At 39.2% G+C, this 7,183-nt stretch overlaps 1 pseudogene; it reads left to right on the top strand.

Moving 5' to 3' along the window:
• Positions 1 to 4,116: 4,116 nt before the first annotated feature.
• Positions 4,117 to 6,200, top strand: LOC117024616 (set1/Ash2 histone methyltransferase complex subunit ASH2-like; annotated as a pseudogene).
• The last annotated feature ends 983 nt before the right edge of the window (positions 6,201 to 7,183 follow it).

Genomic DNA, 7,183 nt, shown 5'->3' with positions numbered 1-7,183 from the left:
CTTAAAATTGATTTTGCTTTTAACCGTTGCTCTAAATGTGGTATTCGTTACTTTAAGGTTTACAAATCTAGGCAAAGAACTATGTGCTGTTACATAAATAAAGAAATATAGTTGGTGTGAAAATCACAATAGTAAGGAATGAGTATTGTATCTCTGCTGATCTCGTGTGTTTAAACCTGAAGAAAACTTGGCCGTTGGCCTCATGTTATGCTGAAACTACTGGCAAGCAGTGGGTTCGAAGAGTCAGAGTTATACATAAAGGTTCCAAGAGTCAGAACTATACAGGGAAGTGTCACTTTCTTCTAGTCCTTACTACTCCATTTTCATTTCTCCATTTTTTTTTCTAACCCTTTCCACACTGCACCCCCCATAGGTAACCAGTTTCTTTAATGTTAGAATTATACTTTTTTTGCATAAATTAGCAGGTGCATGTATATTTTCTCATATACCTCTCTTACACAAAGGGTAGCTCACTCTATACAGAGGGTGCCAAAAAAAAGGTATGCACATTTTAAGAAAGGAAAAAACTGTATTAAAATTGTAATACTCAACATATACTGATAACAAAAGATGAATATAAGTCACGTTTGACTTCTGCAATTACAAGAGGTGCTCAAAGTGGTTACCATCAGCATCTAGACACTTCTGATTATGGTGAACTACTGCTTGAGCAACGTTGACCAAAGTGTCCATTTGTATACATTTTCTTCGCACCCTCGTATGTATAAATATTATATTTATGCATACATTTATATGTATGTGTATGTATGTAAAATGTATATTTATACATTTTAAAGTATTTTTGAAATCATTTTGAGAAAGTATTCGTCAACTCCTATTTTTTAATGTTTTTATTGTGAATAGGTTTGTAATTTATTCATAGGTTTTCTTCAGTATCAATAGAAATAATCATTTTTTTTCTTTAGCATAATTCAAATAGTATATGATATTAGTGGATTTCCTAATATTGAACAAACCTTGCATTTTGCATTTCTAGAATAAATCCCACTTAGTCATGGTGTATTTTTAATGTGGTATTGGATTCTGCTTGTTAATATTTATTTAGTATGTTTGCATCGATACCAAGATGATATTAGTTCATAGTTTTTTTATATACTATCCTTCTTTGACTTTCTTCCATTTCCATTACTTTCTCTCTGACCATTTTTACTTTATTTTTACTTTAGTTTCTTATTTATTTTCCTGCCTTTCTTCTCTGCCTATTACATTTTCATGTGAGTCTGTTATCTCTTGGGCAACTTGTAATTTATTCTTTTTATTTTTCAGATATTTTTGTCCTTTTAATTCATTTATTTACTGAATTCAATCAACTCTCTCTTTATTTCTTCCAGTTTTTAATCTTTTCTGTTCTTCGTCTTTGAATTTCTAATTCAAGGTTATTTTGGTTTTTGGTTTTTTTTGTTTGTTTGTTTTTTTGTCTTCAAATACTTGAATGAGTACATATGATTCTGTTTGAAGTGTTGACTTACAAACTTCTTCTGTTTCAGAGCTTTTCTCATGGGAGATTGGTTGTTATATGTAAAAATGTAAAAAAAAGCTCAGTTGATATAAGTAAAAAAATATTTCCTGACTTTTTGCAATAGCTCTGTATGAATTTGTTGGTATTTCTTTTCATTTTTATGGTATTGGGGTGATTTATAAGATTCTTAGCTTAATGGCTACATCTTCTAGCAATATAGCAAGGTTCATATGCTTTTGGGATTATTTTGTTCATGTGTTTTAGTAGTGGTAGGAAGAGTTGTAAGTCCTTCAGTGTTGTGATTCTCTTTGATCTTGCAGGACCCTAAATTTTCCACCCTTTGTTTTTTGTTTTTTTTTTCCTTTCACTACCCAATTACAAAGGGTATTTCTCCTTTCCTTTTTGTCTTCTTTTTCTCCCCTTAAAAATTATGTTTTGAACAATGCCCTTTAAAAAAACCCTTGACACTTTTCATCACATATACTCTGAAGTCTTTTCCCTGTAGTCCACATTATGCTCTGCCTGGGTACTCTTATCATATTTTCATATGGAGGATGAATTAGTCTCTTTGACGGTCGTTTTTGATGAACCTTAAGCTCCTTTTCTAGTTTCCCTTTTTGGACTTTCCTGGACTTGTTCTGAGTCTGCCTTTGCCCACTACAGTCCTCGTGTTAGTACAGGGGTCCAGCCAGAGTATGAGAGATCATGCAGTGGGATGTGGTGATTTCTCTCCTTTTAGTCACAGTCATTTTAAAGTTTTGGCATTCTCTGGCTCCAAGTTATGCGGAGGGCATTGTATTCTATAGATTTACATATCTTAATTGTTGTTTTGAATCAACAAAAGGTGGAAATACTTGGAGGCAAGTAGTTAGGCAGCTGTCACTGTCTTCAGCTACCAAGAACTCCCCACTTATAGTTGTTTTAAAGTTCCTGCCTGCTAACTTCAATTATGTGGATCATCTGTCTATTTGTTTTTGTTGTTTTTTTTCCTCTTATCAGTTGTATGACCTTACCTCTTCATATATCTAGTAATTCTTGATTATAAGTAGGATATTCTGTATAAAAGACCCATAGAGGTTCCAGATATTATTATATTCCACGAGAAAAAATGTCCCCCACTCCTCCTGCTATGGAAGAATTGGATCCTCCCAAAATCCATATATTGAAGCTCTAACTCCCGGTGTGACTATATTTAGAGATAAGGCCCCTAAGGAAGTATTTAAGATTAAGTGAGGTCTTAAAAGTGGGGTCATAATCTGATAGTATTAGTGCCCTTATAAGAAGAGAAAGGTATCTCTCTCTCTCTCTCTCTCTCTCTCTCTCTCTCTCTCTCTCTCTCTCTCATCTCCACCCACCCCCATCTCATTCACTGAGGAAAGGACATGGAGATCACAGCAAGAAGGCGACCATCCCAGAAATAGAATTGGTCAGAACCTTCACCTTGGACTTCAGCTTCCAGAGCTGTAACGAATACATTTCTGTTATTTAAACCACCCAGTCTACATACTGTATTTTGTTATGGCAATCCAAGCTGACTATCCAAGCTGACTAATACACCTCTATTAGGCAGAGAATGGGGCCTAATCACTTAAATCCAATCAGGAACTGGACTGGCATGAAGTTTTCATAAGATTCAACTTACTTCTGGGTTAATCATGTTCCTTGCACAGGACTACCCCAGGCTTTTCATTGTAAGTATGGTGTTTCTTTGCCTCTTTAGTACTGAAAGGCTGCAGGAGATGCATTTCTGCCCTTCAGAAGTTTTTAGCCTACTTTTTGGCCTCCTGTTCTATGCAACTTCAAGATTTGACAAATGTCTTTAGAAGGAGACTGGCCATGTGTTTAAGACAGACCTCTTCCCTGATGAGAATTTGTTTTCTAAGCTCTGTGAGACTATAGGAGATTTCAATGGGGTTTGTATGCATTTAAGGCATGCATTTGAGGTTCCTCAAATTTCCAATGTTCCACAAGATTATGAAAACTTTGCTGGTTGCTCTTTTTCAAGCAGAGTTCCTCTGCCTGGGTCAAGCTTAGGCATCAGTGCATGCCCAGAACTGACAAATGCTCTGAGAGGAAAAATAGCTGGCAATCATCAGATCACCTCAGAATTGTTCTCTCCCTTTCTAGAAGTTTAGGTCATTTGGACTTCACTGAAACCAAACGTGTTTTTTCAAGGGAAACTAGCAGAATTAAAGAGATTATGAGGAAGATACTAGAGCATTGTGGTGAAATCAGTGTACCATGTTGACTGGATCATTTTAAATGGCTGTGATCTTTAAAATAAAGATGGTGTTTTATTATAGCAACTGAAAATGCCATTAACTTTGCAAGCATTTAACTGTTTCTGGTCATAATAGAATTTACTTTGCATTAAGAAATGAAATTTTAGCCCTTTCCTCACCTTTCAACAGTCTGTGAGAGCCAAGTTTCTTGTCCTGTCTCCTGCCTTTGCACCCCAGCAGGGCACTGGTAGCTCAGTCTTCTAGCAGGAACCCCTCAAATATCCCAGAGAAGAAATCACTTTGCTTTGCTAGACTGGAAGATGTGGCGGTCCCTCTGAAACAGAGTGGGAGAACTGCACCTCTGTGAACTCCACCCAGGACCAATTCCATCCCATGTAGATTTGTCTGGATGCAAACTCTGTTGATGTAAGTGGCGGTTTGGAGACAGAATCCTCTAATGGAAAAGATACACTAGAAGATGCTGGGGATACTTCGGAGGTGATAGATAGTCAAGTGGGCTCCGTGGATGAAGAGAATGCCCAACAGTTGGGAGACGTAGAGCTGCAGTGTGGGATATGTACAAAATGGTTCACAGCAGTCACCTTCAGTATAGATACTTCATTTGTCTGTGTTTCATGACCAACTACAGTTTTCACTGCAATATATGCCATCATAGTGGGAATACCTATTTCCTCTGGAAGCAAGCAAACTTGAAGGAAATGTGCCCTGTGCTTTGGCCAACCTAACATGGCAGTCCCGAACAGAAGATGACCATCTAAAAACCATGTTCTCCAAAGACAAGGATATTAAACCATTTATTGATAAATACTGGGAGTGTGTGATGACCGGACAGAGACCTGGGAAAATGACCAAATAACATTGTTTAAACAATAAGTAAAGAAAGACATGTATTCTTGGTAAAGAAACACCTGATCCTGGGAGTAAGAATCCAGAAAATTTTCCAAAGTTTGGACTTTTGGGTCAGGATCTTAGTAACATTGTTCCTGCTTATGACAGCCAAAAACAAAGTAGTGCCATGTCTACCAGTGGGAATCTAAGTGGGGGAGTTGCAGCATGAAGCAGTGGAAAAGGAAGAGGAACTAAGTGTAAACAGCAGGATGGAGGGTCCAAGGGACCACCAAGAAGGCCTGGAGTGACCCTTTGTTTTCTGCTCAGTGCCTACCCCCTCATGTCTACCCACTGGAACACCGTTTAACAAAGGTGGCTATCAGTATACTCTATATGAGCCTAATCCCCATGCCCTTGACCCCAAGAAGTCTGAACTTGACTGCTGGGCAGAGACACCTATTCCTGGCAACCTCTACAGAGCCTGCTTGTATGAACGGGTTTTGTTAGTCCTATATGATCGAGCTCCCCAGTTAAAGATCTCTGAGCACCGTCTGACTGTAGTTTGAGAGAAAGGCTACTCTATGGTACAGGGTTCTCATGGGGTACAGAAAGGTGGCTGGTACTTTGAAATCACGATGGATGAGATGCCACCAGACACTGCTACTAGACTGGGTTGGTCCCAGCTGTTAGGTAACCTTCGAGCTTCCCTTTAAGTTTATAAGTTTAGCTATTCTTGGTGGAACAAAAAAGGGAAACAAATTCTACCGGTCCACTGGCAAACACTACTCTGGCTGTGGACAGGGAGATGTCCTAGAATTCTCTATCAATCTTCCTGAAGACACAGAGACAGCCAACTCACTGCCCGATGCTTATAAAGATAAGGCTTTGATAAAGTTCAAGAGTTGTTTGTATTTTTTTATTTTAATTGTATTGGGGAAACTGGGGAACAGTATGTTGCTCCAGGGCCCATCAGCTCCAAGTCAAGTTGTCGTCCTTCAATCTAGTTGTGGAGGGCGCAGCTCAGCTCCAAGTCCAGCTGCCATTTTCAATCTTAGTTGCAGGGGGCACAGCCCACCATCCCATGCGGGAATTGAACCGGCAACCTTGTCATTGAGAGCTTGTGCTCTAACCAACTGAGCCATCTGGCCGCCCCTCCGACAGCTCAGTGGCAGGTCGTTGCCTTCAATCTAGTTGTGGAGGGCTCAGCTCACTGGCCCATGTGGGAATCGAACCAGCAACCCTGTTGTCCAGAGCTCGCGCTCTAAAGGAGTTATTTGTATTTTGAGCAAAAAGAATTTGTGAATAAAGCAGAGAAGAGCCTAAAGCAGACTCCCCATAGTGCAATGACAATTTATAAAAATGGTGTCAATCAAGGAGTGGCTTACAAAGATATTTTTAAGGAGGTTTACATTCCAGCCATCTCACTGTACAAAAGCTGCACGGTCTCCATTAACTTTGGACTGTGCTTCAAGTGTCCTCCAAAAGATCTCACTTACCGCCCTATAAGTGACATGGGCTGGGGCACTGTCATAGATCATACTCTGGCTGATGTCTTATGTCATGTGGAAACAGAAGTGGGTGGGAGGTGGAGTCGCCGTGGGAACACTGACCAGGTTTCTCTTTGCAGACATGGACTTTCTGGGGAATAATATTGAGAATTATGTTTTTGTTTTTTAACTGTTGCGAAAGTTATGCCAAAGATACTGCAGAACACAGCCTGTGCTGTTTGTAAGTTAAAAGGCTGAGTGGGACTGGCAGAGATTGCCTCCCTTCCGCACTCCCCCTGCGTCTGCTGACTGCTTTTATTTTGTGTGCCATATGCCAACAACTGCTGACCCTAGGATCCCATAAGCTCCCTGTGAAACTGGTGCTGTACCATGTACCCCACCACTGGGACTTGTTATCTTACTGTATTTTCTAAGGAATGGATAATGTTGTTCAAGTAGCTAATTTATTTAAAGACATTATTTTCCTGTGGGCATCGACTCCATCCCACCTGACTTCTAAGGAAGTGGTGGTGTTTCTGGAATCAATGGCTTTACATTCTGAACCCATCTAAGAGCTCTTTCCTTGTGGTGTAGGATTGTTTTATTATTAATTTTGAGATATACTTTTGAACACTGGAATCTCTGAAACTACGAGGTCTCTAGGACTATAATTTTGAAAGGAACTATCCTGCAGCTTTAACAATCAGAAACTCTTCCCAAATAAAACTTCTGTCAAATGAAAACAAACAAACAAATAGATAAATAAATAAAATTTTAAGTCATTCTAGGCTATGTTTTCCGAAAACATATTTTGATTGTTCACTAAACATCAAAAAAGGAGCAGGCTGAATCTTGTGGATGGACTGCATAGCTAAGGATTTATGGGGCTAAATGGGCACTGTCCCTAATAATCTATCATTTTTCAGACAAAAAGATACAAATCAATGGGAAGAAAGGTTCATTGTCATTTTCCTAAATTAAAACTCTCTGCAGCAAATGACAAAAACACACATCAAACTGGTATAAATAGAAAGAGAGAGAGAGGAAAAGAAGGAGGGAGGGACGAAGGGAGGGAGGAGGAGAGAGAGGGAGAGAGAGGGACAAAGAAGGAGAAGGGGGAGAGAGAGAGAGAGAGAGAGTGAGAG

The sequence above is a fragment of the Rhinolophus ferrumequinum genome, chromosome 7 (assembly GCF_004115265.2).
Source record: "Rhinolophus ferrumequinum isolate MPI-CBG mRhiFer1 chromosome 7, mRhiFer1_v1.p, whole genome shotgun sequence".
Taxonomy (NCBI): Eukaryota; Metazoa; Chordata; class Mammalia; order Chiroptera; family Rhinolophidae; genus Rhinolophus; species Rhinolophus ferrumequinum.
The sequence above is the reverse complement of the archived record's forward strand: the minus strand, read 5'-3'. Positions and strand labels throughout refer to the sequence as shown.